The sequence below is a fragment of the Panulirus ornatus genome, chromosome 29, assembly GCF_036320965.1.
Source record: "Panulirus ornatus isolate Po-2019 chromosome 29, ASM3632096v1, whole genome shotgun sequence".
In the NCBI taxonomy this organism is placed as follows: domain Eukaryota; kingdom Metazoa; phylum Arthropoda; class Malacostraca; order Decapoda; family Palinuridae; genus Panulirus; species Panulirus ornatus.
In genome coordinates this window covers 6,396,222-6,412,383 of record NC_092252.1, presented here as the reverse complement: position 1 = coordinate 6,412,383, position 16,162 = coordinate 6,396,222, and the positions used below count along the sequence as shown (strand labels likewise).

Below are 16,162 nucleotides of genomic sequence, written 5' to 3'. Positions count from 1 at the left end.
TGTGTGTGTGTGTGTGTGTGTGTGTGTGTGAAGATGCTGACACCACTGTTACCCGAGAAATACCAGTTCAACTTTCGTTTTCAGGCTAAAGCCTTCATGGCCTTTATCCAACACTTTGTGGCTGGCGTGAGCCTAAAGGCCCGGGTGGCACACCGCCAGGCACCCTCACCTACTGTACAATGCTGATGCCGGGACCTCATCATACGAGAAGGAATTCATCAGTTTATCCTGACACCATACACAGTTCATACAGGGTCGTGAAGATTCGTACAAGTGTGCTCGAAAAAACCGCTCATGCTCACCGAATGCACTTCGGCAGCACTCCTGGTATACCCACTGCTTCGTTACCCTTATGTATATATCACGGGTGTATGTAATACGGATATTACGGAAAATGCATATGTGGATACCACAGATGAAAGGAAGGAAAAACATGAGGACACGGAGATGATAGCTCATGCCAAGCCTTCGCTTCGAGTTTTAGACTGATAAATAAGTAACAGTTTACTGTGATCTTCTCAAATCTCCATCTTACAAAGAAGAGAAAAAACAAACAATTCTCCACTGAAAGCCAGAATCCAAAGGTATGTTGGATCACAGGTCGAGACAAGACTACATCCAAACCAGCCACCCCGAGAGCCGTAATCATTTTCTCTTCATATCTGTGTTATATATATATATATATATATATATATATATATATATATATATATATATATATATATATATATATATTTATAGATATAACTGACCTGGTTTCGAAGCATGTGTATCAAGGAACCAAACAAGAAGGATTGGCCTTAACGGCACAGGCAGCGGCCGCTCTGACGCCCTGCTCCTGTGTTGTCACCAAAAGAGGGCAGGCACGAGGGGACGGAAAGTGGTGCAGGAGCTGAGCTGGGGTACCAGGGAATGGGGGGGAAGGGAGGGTGAAGGGAGAGAGGATGGGAGGGAAGGAGAGGGAATGACTCAGGCCAGCCTGTCGTTCAGTACACATGCACCGAGGCCGACAGCCACAGAGAAGGCCGGGCTTAACCCTTCTCCGGTACTACTCTTATTTACAACGGTAACTCTGCGAACTCGGGCTACCGTTCTCATGATTCCTTATCTGGAGAGAATTATTAATAAACTCGAACATTTAGCCACTAGTTCAAGTACCATAAGCTTACAAGAAATAAAATCACGTCAAAGGCATGGATACCCCCACTATGGAACTTGAAAAATTATCACAACAGAGGCACGTCCGTCGGCAAACACCATAGCATGAATCCAATCCTAATCGTCCCTTGCAATGAGAGCACATTCATAAAATATATATATATCTCCTTAATGAACACGAAGCCTGAACTTGAGAACAAAAATAACTATACAAATCAAGTCAATAAACAACGTCACACAACAAAGCAAAAAATAATAATAACAATGCAGGCAATGAAGTCTGAGCTGTGTGGCGTACCAAGAATATATTAAGAGATGCAGTGGGCTGGGCGGCCAGGCAAGCGGCCGCTGACTAGACTTGATGCCCATGTCCGGCCTCCAGGACCTGAGTGGTTGGGGCAGCCACCTGGAGGTGTGTGGGGTCGTGGGGCTACCACCAGAGAATGCACAGGGAAAAGATATACTCCAGCTGCCTCCATCCCAGGCAGGAATGGTGGCGTGAACAGTCTTCAAGACGGGTTATTAGAAGAATCCAATCCCTGCGGCTGTAAACTTCTTCACATGCTCCTAGGCATGGTACTGTTTGCATATGATGCCAGTGTATACAGCCATTTGTCGCTGCACTGTATCAAGCTAGCATGACGTTTTAATTAGTATATAACGTCAACATGAACATAAGACGCTAACACAGCCATAATACGCTTACCTGGTGCACCAACACGACTGAGGCATCAGACAAAACACCAACACTACTGATGCACACGGCACTACACGGGGTACACCGACACTAGTGATGCATCAGGAACTGTAGCAAAAAGCACAATACCTGTGTGAGGCAGAGGGCACTCACTGCAAATGGTTCATGAAAAACCAGCGTGAGGGACCAGGCGCTACAGTAATTCCACCTAAAACTGTGATGTGGCGACCGACACTACAGTATGAGCACCAACGCCATTAAGAACTACAACGCGCTAAACAAAGTCTACCAGCAGAAGTGCGAGACGTGCGGCATTACAGCAGGAGTACCCACACCTGTCTCAGGCACCGGGCAACAAAACAAGTTTACCAGCAGAACTGTGAGGCACCAGGTACTAGTAAGATCAGCTGTGGATCAGCAATGTGTGTGTGTGTGTGTGTGTGTGTGTGTGTGTGTGTGTGTGTGTGTGTGTGTGTGTGTGTGTGCAGAAATGGTCTGGACATATTAAGAGAATGTGTTTCAAGGTTGATAAAGAGGATATACGAGTAGGAAGTGGAGGGAACATGGAGAACGGAGACCAAAATGGAGATGGAAAGATGGAGTAAAAAAGATTGTGAGCGATCGGGACCTAAACACACAGGAGGGTGAAGGGTGTGCAAGGAATAGAGTGAATTGGAACGATGTGGTATAACGGGGTAGACGTTCTCTCAATGGAATGAACCAGGGTATGTGAAGCGTCTAGGATAGACCATGGAAGGGTCTGTGGGGCCTAGACGTGGGGTAAGAAGCTTGGTTTCGGTGCATTACGCATGAAAGCTAGAGAATAAGATGTGTCCAGATGTGGCCTTTCTTCGTCTATTCCTGGCGTTACCTTGCTAGCGCGGTAACCAGCGATCAAATATGGGGTATTTTATACATACATACATACATATATATATATATATATATATACATATATATATATATATATATATATATATATATATATATATATATATCCGAACTTCCCAGGTGTACGCTCACTTTGCAGAAGCAGCAAAAATATCAATTAATCCTTGGCATTTTCGGGTTCTCATGCGCAGCACACTCACGCTGTACATGTTTACATCTGAAAACACTTAACACTCTAATGATATGCGCGACCACAAACTCCCATACCAATCCTGGACATCATACAACATTCAAAGCTTTGACGTGCCAGTATCCATAACGTGAGGTGGGGAATGGAGACGACGTGATGTTACGATCGGATCTGAGGTTGGGCACGAGAGGTTTCAAGAGCCAAAGATGGGTTTTAAATCGTCCATGTGACTGGTGTATGATGACAGGGGTTTGAGGTAGGATGTGTGAGGTGACATGCATCACCTGGCGGTGGCAAGCCATCAACCATGCAACCCCTAAAGAACGTCAACGATCGTTCTGATCATCAAGAGCAATATGTTTACAACAGGTCAACCCTCGCCTACAGTGCCTTGCATATGGTGCTGACGAGCAGCTATAATGTCTATTTCAACCCTTAAGCACTAGGGTACGATCCAAGGGTCTGGTTAAAGGCCACGTCATCATACCCGAGTCCTACCGTCGTGCTGAGGACCGTACCCTCGTACTTAAGGAGTCAAAAGCACCACAGTCCCAAGCCACATGCTTTGAACCTTGGAAAATGCGAACCTCGTAAATTTAGGAGAGTCATATTTCTGGCGTAAAATGGCGGAGACTGGAGCGTGGTGCTTAATGATGAGAGGGATGGTGATGGAGCGCTGGGAGGGGGAAGGGGAATGTAGACCTCGGGCAGTCGGTTAGTGATGGTGTGCCCTGGAGATGTAGATCTAAGGCAGGTAGCTGTGATGGGGACAGAGCACCGCAGGAGAGAGAGAGAGAGAGAGAGAGAGAGAGAGAGAGAGAGAGAGAGAGAGAGAGAGAGAGAGAGAGAGAGAGAGAATGTCTGAAGCAGGTGAATGCTAATGGTGCGCCGGGGGGATGTAAACCTGGAACAGGTAGTTGATGGTGCCCTAGGGGATGTAGACCTGGGGCAGGTGGACGGTAGGGGAGGTAGAAGGATGGTGAAGGTTTGGGAATGGGTAGTAAAGAGGCTGCGAGTCATCACTGATGGAGGAATAGGTTAGTAGTAACTGAGGGAGAGATGGGCACCTCAAGACGAATTCGACACAGGTAATGAACCAATTTCAGAGACCAAAGGAAGGACAATATTTCAAGACGACATGGCAGGATTCCCGTGAACCCGTAGAAGAATCATTCCTGTTCCAACTAGCTTACCCTTACCCCACAACCCTCCTCATCCAACCAATGAATTATCCATTTTCCTGTTTTTTTTCTTCTTTTCCAAAACACGCACCCTAACAGGCCGGAAGCACCGACACTGGGGAAATCACCATCAAATCCCGTGATTACCGGTACTAAAGAAAAATGCTGAGGACGCACCTCACACGAAATTCTTACCAAGAGGCCAACGATCATCGCCACATACACCACCAACGTGAGCCCTCTGGACACTACCGGTCCATCGGTCTCGACGGATGACATAAAAATAAAACAAAAATCCTGGCTGTAGATAACAAAAACAGTCCTCCATTCCTCAATGTAAAAGCACCCACGTCCCTTAACACACTGTTCGCAACGTTCGCTCCTATACCTGGCGCAGTTCTTGCCTACTCTCACATGGTTGTTGCAAACACCACAGACTTCAGCGTTAAGCACAATCGATCTAGATTCACACATGAAGCTTGGCGCAATAACATTGCTTAACGTTAAAATAATCTTAAAAAAAAAGATGCTGATAAAACATCACCAAAAAACGTCATTTAACTGATAATTCGAGATAATGAAAAAATTGGCCTTCCCAACGCCATAATTTCCTCAAAATATTCTTAACGTTCGCGTAGTAAACGACAAAAAAGAAATAATCTGCCTTCTGTTGGCAGACACACAGCACATACAAATCCTCTCGCAATCTATAAACCAATCCCATAATGGCAATATGGATTTCCCTTTCCTAATATAGTATCCCAACTGTCAAGAAAAGTAGAAGTTTACATATTTCAGAGATAACGCCTCGACTAAATCGGGTTACAGAATAAACCCGACGTAACTATAAGCTGGTATTCACCAGAGTCCACGTGGACGAGTCACAAAACTAGTCAGCCTCGCCTCCCTCACTCCACACCAGCATTAGTACACCAGGTGTGGAAGGTGAGCACCTGGAAAGTCAGGAAGGGGGGAACATGCGAAGTGAAGGGGATGGAGGCCATCAGTCAAGGCGGCTTCCCGAGTCACGGGAAGGGACGGAGGCAAGTAATGGACTACTGCGGCAACTGATGGAGCCGAGGAGCGAGCAGAGCCAATTGATGGAGACAGGTGAGGGTCACGCAGGCAATTAGTGGAGACAAGGGAGGCCGATGAGGGCAATTAACACAGTCAAAAACATACTGTTGAAACAACTGATGCAAGTGGGGAAAGGCGATGGTGGAGGATAATGGTGGCAAGGGAGGGAAATAGAGACAACAAAGTGAGGCATGACAGGGTGATGGAGGTAATCATTGCGAGCAGAAGAGGGTGGCGTTGTGAACTGACTGTGGCAAGGAAGGTGCCAGACGTAACTAAGAGTGGCAGGGAAGTGTTAAGAGGCTCATAATGGAAGGAGAGTTGGGTGAAGGAAGCTACTCCCGGAGGGAGGTAGTAGATCCAGGCGAGGGGAAGGGGGTTTGACCTAGGCAAGGCAGGGTGAAGTTAATAATGGAGACAGGGGGAGGGTAATGAGGGAGTGATGGAGGCAAGTAACAGGACGGACGGACGAGTGATGAGGACATGTCATGGAAGGTGGGGAGGGGATGGAGGAAATTATAGAAGGAGGGACGAACAGACGTCTGAGGTAACTAATAGTGGCATAAGGAAGGTGATATGAGTTTGGAAATGGAGGGAGGGAAGGAATAAGGTGTGATCCCTCCTAGCCTTATTACATCACACGAACTCCCTCGATCACCTACCCACAAATCCCCATCAGAAAACTCTCACTCACCAACCAACACCACCACTGAAACTCGCTTGCCTACCTACCTACACAACCGCACCAGAACTCCCTCATCCACCTTGCCACACATCACAACTGGAACCTCCGTAATCACCACTGGAGCCCCATCCTCTCACCCACCGACCCACACATCACCGTTGGAACTTCCATAACCACCAACCAAAATATCACCCATCTACACACACATCGTCAACGGGACTCCCACACCCATCAACTCACAAGCCAAACAATACAAACATACAGGCAAAATACACAATAAACTTTACGCAGAAATCCAAAACAGTATCGCTACTGTAAAGCATTTCCTAAGTTTAATGTTTTACTTCCTTAATACTTAAGACAAAAAAATACCGCCTGAATGCAATTGCTGGAGGGGGAGGCAGGTGCAGGAGAGGATGCTCCAGTACTTGGAATCAATCTTCGGTTCACGGCGGTGTTGGCACTCAGGCTGGTCGCCCGTCATATCTAAGCAGGCTACTCAATTATAGTTAACACACCAAGCATGATTAACATCTGACAACAGTACAAAATACAACAGCTTAAGCACTGAGTGCAATCTCTCTCTCTCTCTCTCTCTCTCTCTCTCTCTCTCTCTCTCTCTCTCTCTCTCTCTCTCTCTCTCTCTCTCTCTCTCAAATCTCATCTTAAGTATTTCTAAGTACTCTTTTAGCACATGACTGGCTGTCACGCCTCACTTCTTTGGCTCGTTCCTAGTAATTATATTCTCTTAAAGGGGAGCACTACGCACAAGCCCCACCTTTTCGCAAATCTTGTCAGAAGTCTTCGTAGATAAGTACGCTTCCTGGAAATTCTCGACTCAATCGTGTTTCATTTTCCTCGTGGTTATCACGCGCACACTGTGACCTCTTGCAATATATATATATATATATATATATATATATATATATATATATATATATATATATATATATATATATACATATATATATAATGCTATCCAACAAGAAGTATATTTCAGGTACCTCCTCCCTCACTTTCACATTACGTTTATCCATACGCTATCTGGATGTACCTTGCTAAATCCCATGGTGTCCAGCTTCAGAGAGACATATCCTGGATGACATATCATCCAATGCATTTCACCTAGATCCGAAAGAGTCAAATCACAAAGACATCAAATGTCAACCAACCAAGTAAAATTCCCTACTCTGATGGCTGCACAATTAAAGCATCGACGTTGTGTGGCGGTGGTCAAGTACGAAATCAATGAGGATTTATAAAGAAGTAATGAGTCTAGGCAGGAAGGCGGTCAAGCCGTCCTAGGTCTGGTGGGCGGAGGCGGCTGTGTAGGTGTGGGAGTGGGGGAGGAGAGTGCACGTGCACCGGCTGGGTACACGTGTCCTCAACGGCTCTCGAGCAGCCCGCGCCGCCCCCAGGCCCAGTTCCACACCCCGTCCGCCCCGCTGTAACAACCTCTTACACTTGACACATTATCACCATCATTTGCTTACGGCTCACGCAGTGGCCAAGCTACCTGGATATCACTGCACACCCGGACGTTGTACGAGACAGAAACACAACAGGCTTCCCCAGAGTAACTGTTGTTGCATCCAGCCTCTTCACCCGACCATACGAGTTCTATATGGGCCTCTCATGGGCCTACTCCCATGCAGAAACAAGATACGAATCGTGAGAGAGAGGGGCCCCCGTTCTGCACAACATCCCCAACGCATTCACCACGCACGAGTATCGACCCGCCGATAAATCTTCACCTGAGCAGACAATAAATCTAACCAACGTATTATCCCTGGCATCTTTCGAATCCTGGACATCACTCTGACCATCTCGCAACGTTATCCACGGCCGGGAATGATGCTCAGTGAAAAAAAAAAAAACATGATTCTAAACAGGAAGGCGGTACTGCTGGGTTTGGGCTCGACTGGTGACGTGGAGCCAGCACGCACAACTGGGAAGGACGGCCGGTATCTGCTGCACCTGCTCACACCTAGCGCTGTTGAACCATTTCATGAGCGATTTAGGCTCCGTGAAAGTAAAATGTTTTTGTACCTGTGAGGTCAAGACTGACGCAAGAGAAATGATACCCGAAATGAAACATTACTCACGTGAATGCTATCGATGGTTTGACGAATCCGGTTACCAAGTGACGCATCAGCTAGGTCCTTCCATGACTCATGACTCCAACAATGGCTAGCCCACACAAACAACACAATATACCCATCATGATTTATCAAGATCACGTATCGGTTAAGCCTAACATCGATAATGTCGTATAACCAAGCACTCTTTTAAGGCGCACGGTCCCTACCAACAGTATACTTTCTATCTGAAGATGACTCTTAATAATCATAACTCCAGATGACTCGTTGGTGGGAGCAAACCCTTAATCTCATTTCCTCCTGAAACACCGCTGACGTGCTGTGTTACGAATAACCAGGCACCGGAACCATTTCCCACAAAACTACATCTCTTAACCTTACGACGCCGTTTGGGAGGCAACCTTACCGTCCATTACAATTACCACAAACCAGTACAGAAAGCTTTGTATTCATACCTCCACTAGTTACAGAAAGTTACGAAATGAAAAACACAAGAACAAAATCTTACGCGAACACTGATCTTACATGTACATTATCAGGAAAATGGGAATATCGCTCAGAAAAAATCTTGTTTGCAAAATAGTACGTATGCAAAAAAGAAAAGAAAAAGACTAAGACACAGCAAATATCACAAAAACTTATATGTATACACTAATCAACCAAATAGGACAAACAAAACATTTCCAGTGGGTAACAAAACCAGTATTTACCGCCGGCTTGTTCTCTGCCAATCCAGTAAATCCACGCGAGTCTGGCACAGCCAGTAACTAGGTGATACCATGGAGACCATTAATGTGGGACTGGATAATGCATCCTACTGTGTTTACACTGTTAGCTGGACCGGCAGAGGCAGATTAATAGCCCCACTGCGGCACAAGTGATCAATAAATTTGTCACTGAACGGCCTCAGACACGGACCGCCCTGACAGCATCTGAATGTTTGGGAAGAGAGGATGTGTGTTAACCCTGAAATGACCGCGTCAGCAAGGATTTACTATTTATCAAATCCTCAAATATTTCCCTGTAGAGTACGGGTCGAGATATTCCAAAAGTCAGCAACTGATTCACATATTTCCTTCTAGTATTCCAGTACCTTCCTCAGAACATTGGATAAAACATCTTACACAAAACTAAGAAAGAATAGTTTCAAGACTAGTTTCAAAACAAGCTCTGTCCTTTTCATCTTACACTGTTATACTCCGCTGCCTACCTACTCATTTCTCTTTCGACTCACAGCCCAAAGCCCTCACCATTACCTTACACCTTACATATGAATTCTAGTCTGTACTGACTCTCATTACACCCAATGACTACTTTGGCCTCTACTTTCCACCCTTGCTCCCATTCACCTCCCTAGCCTCTTAAGGCTATACAGCATCTATTCTTTGCCCTCAGCTCTAATAATTACCGGCGTCTATATCACTTACCTACCAACACAAACTAACCAAGTCCTTTATCAACACCCAATGAATATATGATCTCATTCTTAAGCTATCAGTACTATGATCATTATACTCAACAACTAGCCCGTACCGCGTCTGGCGAGGGTACCACACTGCCAGGGCCTCCCTCACCACAGACAGTCAACTGTGAGCCGCCTCCCTAGGGAACACCCTCCCACTCCCACCTACCTACCATAATTACTATAATGACCTTGTCCCCTATGTATCATTCCAACCCGTATCTTTCCCAGCCCAAACACAATACCCCGGCTCCTAGACATAACCACAGGCCACATGTTACCCCAGCCCCCACACATACGAGTCCAGCCCCAATATAAAACACTGTCTCCACACACTACACCAACCTTCACATACTAACCCGGACCTGACAAAACCCACACTCACACATTACTTCAGTCCAGAAACACTACCCCAGCCCAGCTCCACACACAACCCCAGCCCTCACACACAAAAACTCAAGCCTCTCGTAGTTAACACTGCCTCCAGGAACTATTCTAGCCTCCACTTACTACTCCAGCTCCTAATCACTAAGCTATACTCACTTTCTGATCCAGCTCTTGCAAATTCCTCCAAGCCCTCCTCTCCTTACCCCCCACTCCTTATCACTACCCAGCCCTAGCTCACAACCCTAATCCAAACTGTATACACCAGTTCCCACTCAGTCCTCCTACCCTACACTCACTGACCCAATTCCTAATCAAACCCCTAATTACTCTTCCATCCTTCTATTACTTTAAGTAACCCCTACACTGGAACCTAAACGCTAAAATCGTAACTATCCCATATTTCTTCGTTTCTAGCCCTCCCCTCACTGCTCTAGACCCGATTCATGATCCAAACCCCTCACGACTTCACTAAACCCAAATTACTCCTCTAATCCTCCAGCCAGTCCCCTACTCACTTGCACTCTAACTTATCTTCTATGGTGTACCCATCCCAAGGTCCTTGTGCTGAATGCCAGCCGTGTGCCAGTGACGTATTTTCAAAAGGACTCTGTCATCATAAGCATGCCTCAAATGCTCACTACATATCTAGGTAAAAACTCGTGTGTCAGTATTCTAACGACCGTGCCACGCATGTGTATAACTAATCGAACGTTAAATACCTTAAAGGATTTTCCACGCCCGCACTGAAGAGGATCAACCACAAGTTTTGATGGGAATGGTGAATACGTGACTAAGCAGAGCACCATTTACGAAACGTCTCCGACCAGCCATAAGCTGGGATGATTAAATTCTAAACATGAATGCGGGACCAGACATACGTAAAATCTGGACTCTGTGAAGATAACTAATCGGTCACCACCAACATCCAAAGGTCAACCGTACTAGAGCGACCTGACCATTCTAACTGCTTTTATGGATTAACTAAACATCACTCAAATTTTGTTCTGCAGGCTTGCCTTCAGTCTGGGACCACGCCTTTTTTCAATGCCAATTCATCAACTGGGTTGTTGTGGTATGCATGCTTCAAAGTCTGATGTACTTTTTGCATTCCACGCCTGATATAAACTTCTAATATAATGGGAATAACGAATTCCCTGTATATATATATATATATATATATATATATATATATATATATATATATATATATATATATATATATACATACATATATAATGCTATCCAACAAGAAGTATATTTCAGGTACCTCCTCCCTCACTTTCACATTACGTTTATCCATACGCTATCTGGAAGTACCTTGCTAAATCCCATGGTGTCCAGCTTCAGAGAGACATATCCTGGATGACATATCATCCAATGCATTTCACCTAGATCCGAAAGAGTCAAATCACAAAGACATCAAATGTCAACCAACCAAGTAAAATTCCCTACTCTGATGGCTGCACAATTCAAGCATCGACGTTGTGTGGCGGTGGTCAAGTACGAAATCAATGAGGATTTATAAAGAAGTAATGAGTCTAGGCAGGAAGGCGGTCAAGCCGTCCTAGGTCTGGTGGGCGGAGGCGGCTGTGTAGGTGTGGGAGGAGAGTGCACGTGCACCGGCTGGGTACACGTGTCCTCAACGGCTCTCGAGCAGCCCGCGCCGCCCCCAGGCCCAGTTCCACACCCCGTCCGCCCCGCTGTAACAACCTCTTACACTTGACACATTATCACCATCATTTGCTTACGGCTCACGCAGTGGCCAAGCTACCTGGATATCACTGCACACCCGGACGTTGTACGAGACAGAAACACAACAGGCTTCCCCAGAGTAACTGTTGTTGCATCCAGCCTCTTCACCCGACCATACGAGTTCTATATGGGCCTCTCATGGGCCTACTCCCATGCAGAAACAAGATACGAATCGTGAGAGAGAGGGGCCCCCGTTCTGCACAACATCCCCAACGCATTCACCACGCACGAGTATCGACCCGCCGATAAATCTTCACCTGAGCAGACAATAAATCTAACCAACGTATTATCCCTGGCATCTTTCGAATCCTGGACATCACTCTGACCATCTCGCAACGTTATCCACGGCCGGGAATGATGCTCAGTGAAAAAAAAAAAAACATGATTCTAAACAGGAAGGCGGTACTGCTGGGTTTGGGCTCGACTGGTGACGTGGAGCCAGCACGCACAACTGGGAAGGACGGCCGGTATCTGCTGCACCTGCTCACACCTAGCGCTGTTGAACCATTTCATGAGCGATTTAGGCTCCGTGAAAGTAAAATGTTTTTGTACCTGTGAGGTCAAGACTGACGCAAGAGAAATGATACCCGAAATGAAACATTACTCACGTGAATGCTATCGATGGTTTGACGAATCCGGTTACCAAGTGACGCATCAGCTAGGTCCTTCCATGACTCATGACTCCAACAATGGCTAGCCCACACAAACAACACAATATACCCATCATGATTTATCAAGATCACGTATCGGTTAAGCCTAACATCGATAATGTCGTATAACCAAGCACTCTTTTAAGGCGCACGGTCCCTACCAACAGTATACTTTCTATCTGAAGATGACTCTTAATAATCATAACTCCAGATGACTCGTTGGTGGGAGCAAACCCTTAATCTCATTTCCTCCTGAAACACCGCTGACGTGCTGTGTTACGAATAACCAGGCACCGGAACCATTTCCCACAAAACTACATCTCTTAACCTTACGACGCCGTTTGGGAGGCAACCTTACCGTCCATTACAATTACCACAAACCAGTACAGAAAGCTTTGTATTCATACCTCCACTAGTTACAGAAAGTTACGAAATGAAAAACACAAGAACAAAATCTTACGCGAACACTGATCTTACATGTACATTATCAGGAAAATGGGAATATCGCTCAGAAAAAATCTTGTTTGCAAAATAGTACGTATGCAAAAAAGAAAAGAAAAAGACTAAGACACAGCAAATATCACAAAAACTTATATGTATACACTAATCAACCAAATAGGACAAACAAAACATTTCCAGTGGGTAACAAAACCAGTATTTACCGCCGGCTTGTTCTCTGCCAATCCAGTAAATCCACGCGAGTCTGGCACAGCCAGTAACTAGGTGATACCATGGAGACCATTAATGTGGGACTGGATAATGCATCCTACTGTGTTTACACTGTTAGCTGGACCGGCAGAGGCAGATTAATAGCCCCACTGCGGCACAAGTGATCAATAAATTTGTCACTGAACGGCCTCAGACACGGACCGCCCTGACAGCATCTGAATGTTTGGGAAGAGAGGATGTGTGTTAACCCTGAAATGACCGCGTCAGCAAGGATTTACTATTTATCAAATCCTCAAATATTTCCCTGTAGAGTACGGGTCGAGATATTCCAAAAGTCAGCAACTGATTCACATATTTCCTTCTAGTATTCCAGTACCTTCCTCAGAACATTGGATAAAACATCTTACACAAAACTAAGAAAGAATAGTTTCAAGACTAGTTTCAAAACAAGCTCTGTCCTTTTCATCTTACACTGTTATACTCCGCTGCCTACCTACTCATTTCTCTTTCGACTCACAGCCCAAAGCCCTCACCATTACCTTACACCTTACATATGAATTCTAGTCTGTACTGACTCTCATTACACCCAATGACTACTTTGGCCTCTACTTTCCACCCTTGCTCCCATTCACCTCCCTAGCCTCTTAAGGCTATACAGCATCTATTCTTTGCCCTCAGCTCTAATAATTACCGGCGTCTATATCACTTACCTACCAACACAAACTAACCAAGTCCTTTATCAACACCCAATGAATATATGATCTCATTCTTAAGCTATCAGTACTATGATCATTATACTCAACAACTAGCCCGTACCGCGTCTGGCGAGGGTACCACACTGCCAGGGCCTCCCTCACCACAGACAGTCAACTGTGAGCCGCCTCCCTAGGGAACACCCTCCCACTCCCACCTACCTACCATAATTACTATAATGACCTTGTCCCCTATGTATCATTCCAACCCGTATCTTTCCCAGCCCAAACACAATACCCCGGCTCCTAGACATAACCACAGGCCACATGTTACCCCAGCCCCCACACATACGAGTCCAGCCCCAATATAAAACACTGTCTCCACACACTACACCAACCTTCACATACTAACCCGGACCTGACAAAACCCACACTCACACATTACTTCAGTCCAGAAACACTACCCCAGCCCAGCTCCACACACAACCCCAGCCCTCACACACAAAAACTCAAGCCTCTCGTAGTTAACACTGCCTCCAGGAACTATTCTAGCCTCCACTTACTACTCCAGCTCCTAATCACTAAGCTATACTCACTTTCTGATCCAGCTCTTGCAAATTCCTCCAAGCCCTCCTCTCCTTACCCCCCACTCCTTATCACTACCCAGCCCTAGCTCACAACCCTAATCCAAACTGTATACACCAGTTCCCACTCAGTCCTCCTACCCTACACTCACTGACCCAATTCCTAATCAAACCCCTAATTACTCTTCCATCCTTCTATTACTTTAAGTAACCCCTACACTGGAACCTAAACGCTAAAATCGTAACTATCCCATATTTCTTCGTTTCTAGCCCTCCCCTCACTGCTCTAGACCCGATTCATGATCCAAACCCCTCACGACTTCAATAAACCCAAATTACTCCTCTAATCCTCCAGCCAGTCCCCTACTCACTTGCACTCTAACTTATCTTCTATGGTGTACCCATCCCAAGGTCCTTGTGCTGAATGCCAGCCGTGTGCCAGTGACGTATTTTCAAAAGGACTCTGTCATCATAAGCATGCCTCAAATGCTCACTACATATCTAGGTAAAAACTCGTGTGTCAGTATTCTAACGACCGTGCCACGCATGTGTATAACTAATCGAACGTTAAATACCTTAAAGGATTTTCCACGCCCGCACTGAAGAGGATCAACCACAAGTTTTGATGGGAATGGTGAATACGTGACTAAGCAGAGCACCATTTACGAAACGTCTCCGACCAGCCATAAGCTGGGATGATTAAATTCTAAACATGAATTCGGGACCAGACATACGTAAAATCTGGACTCTGTGAAGATAACTAATCGGTCACCACCAACATCCAAAGGTCAACCGTACCTAGAGCGACCTGACCATTCTAACTGCTTTTATGGATTAACTAAACATCACTCAAATTTTGTTCTGCAGGCTTGCCTTCAGTCTGGGACCACGCCTTTTTTCAATGCCAATTCATCAACTGGGTTGTTGTGGTATGCATGCTTCAAAGTCTGATGTACTTTTTGCATTCCACGCCTGATATAAACTTCTAATATAATGGGAATAACGAATTCCCTGTTCGCTGCTAAGAACCTCCCGATGATCGATGTATGTAATAGCACTGAAGAGCAGCGTCTCGGACCAGAATATTCAGTGTTCTCAGTATAAACGGCTTTTTTCCCACCTCTCTCGATTTAGCTCGCAGTGTCTGCCAAGTCTCTCTTTATTACGAGATTATCTTGAAGTGCAAGTCTAGGACTAGAGCTTGTAATATTTTGCACGTGCAAGGTATATATTTCCTATATGATGGGAAAAATCAAGTTTTGTTTTGCTTTGCTTTGCAAGAGAATCAGAAGAACCAGCAAAAACATCCTCGTTGAAACTGCTATATTTCAACAACCAAACATGAAAATCCGTACATGAATGACAAAATGAAAATAAACACTATATATCGGTCTCGACAAGGACAAGCGATATGCCGTGGCCTTAAATCGGATAGTTATATTTCAAAATGTGTCAACAAAGGCCTAACTCTTCCATATATATATATATATATATATATATATATATATATATATATATATATATATATATATATATATATATATATATATATATACATATATATATATATATATATATATCCCTGGGGATAGGGGATGAAGAATACTTCCCACGTATTCCCTGCGTGTCGTAGAAGGCGACTAAAAGGGGAGGGAGCGGGGGGCTGGAAATCCTCCCCTCTCGTTTTTTTTTTTAAATTTTCCAAAAGAAGGAACAGAGGGGGCCAGTTGAGGATATTCCAAAAAAGGCCCAGTCCTCTGTTCTTAGCGCTACCTCGCTAACGCGGGAAATGGCGAAGTTTAAAAGAAAAGAAAGAATATATATATACATATATATATAATGGTGAGGTAACCGGTTCACATTGATTTCATGTGTAAGTACATTCTTTCTATCTCTTGTATCTCCTCTGATGATGTGATCATTAAACGAAAGTGCACTTGGGAACTTATAGTTTCATTTTCCGGTGGATTTATCAGCATTTACGAGAT

The 16,162-nt window shown here is 45.1% G+C and overlaps 1 protein-coding gene across 14 annotated transcripts in view; it reads right to left on the bottom strand.

The window, feature by feature from the left end:
* The window catches only part of Osbp (oxysterol binding protein), a 214,538-nt gene that overhangs the window by 139,064 nt on the left and 59,312 nt on the right, over positions 1-16,162 (bottom strand). The window lies entirely within an intron of this gene.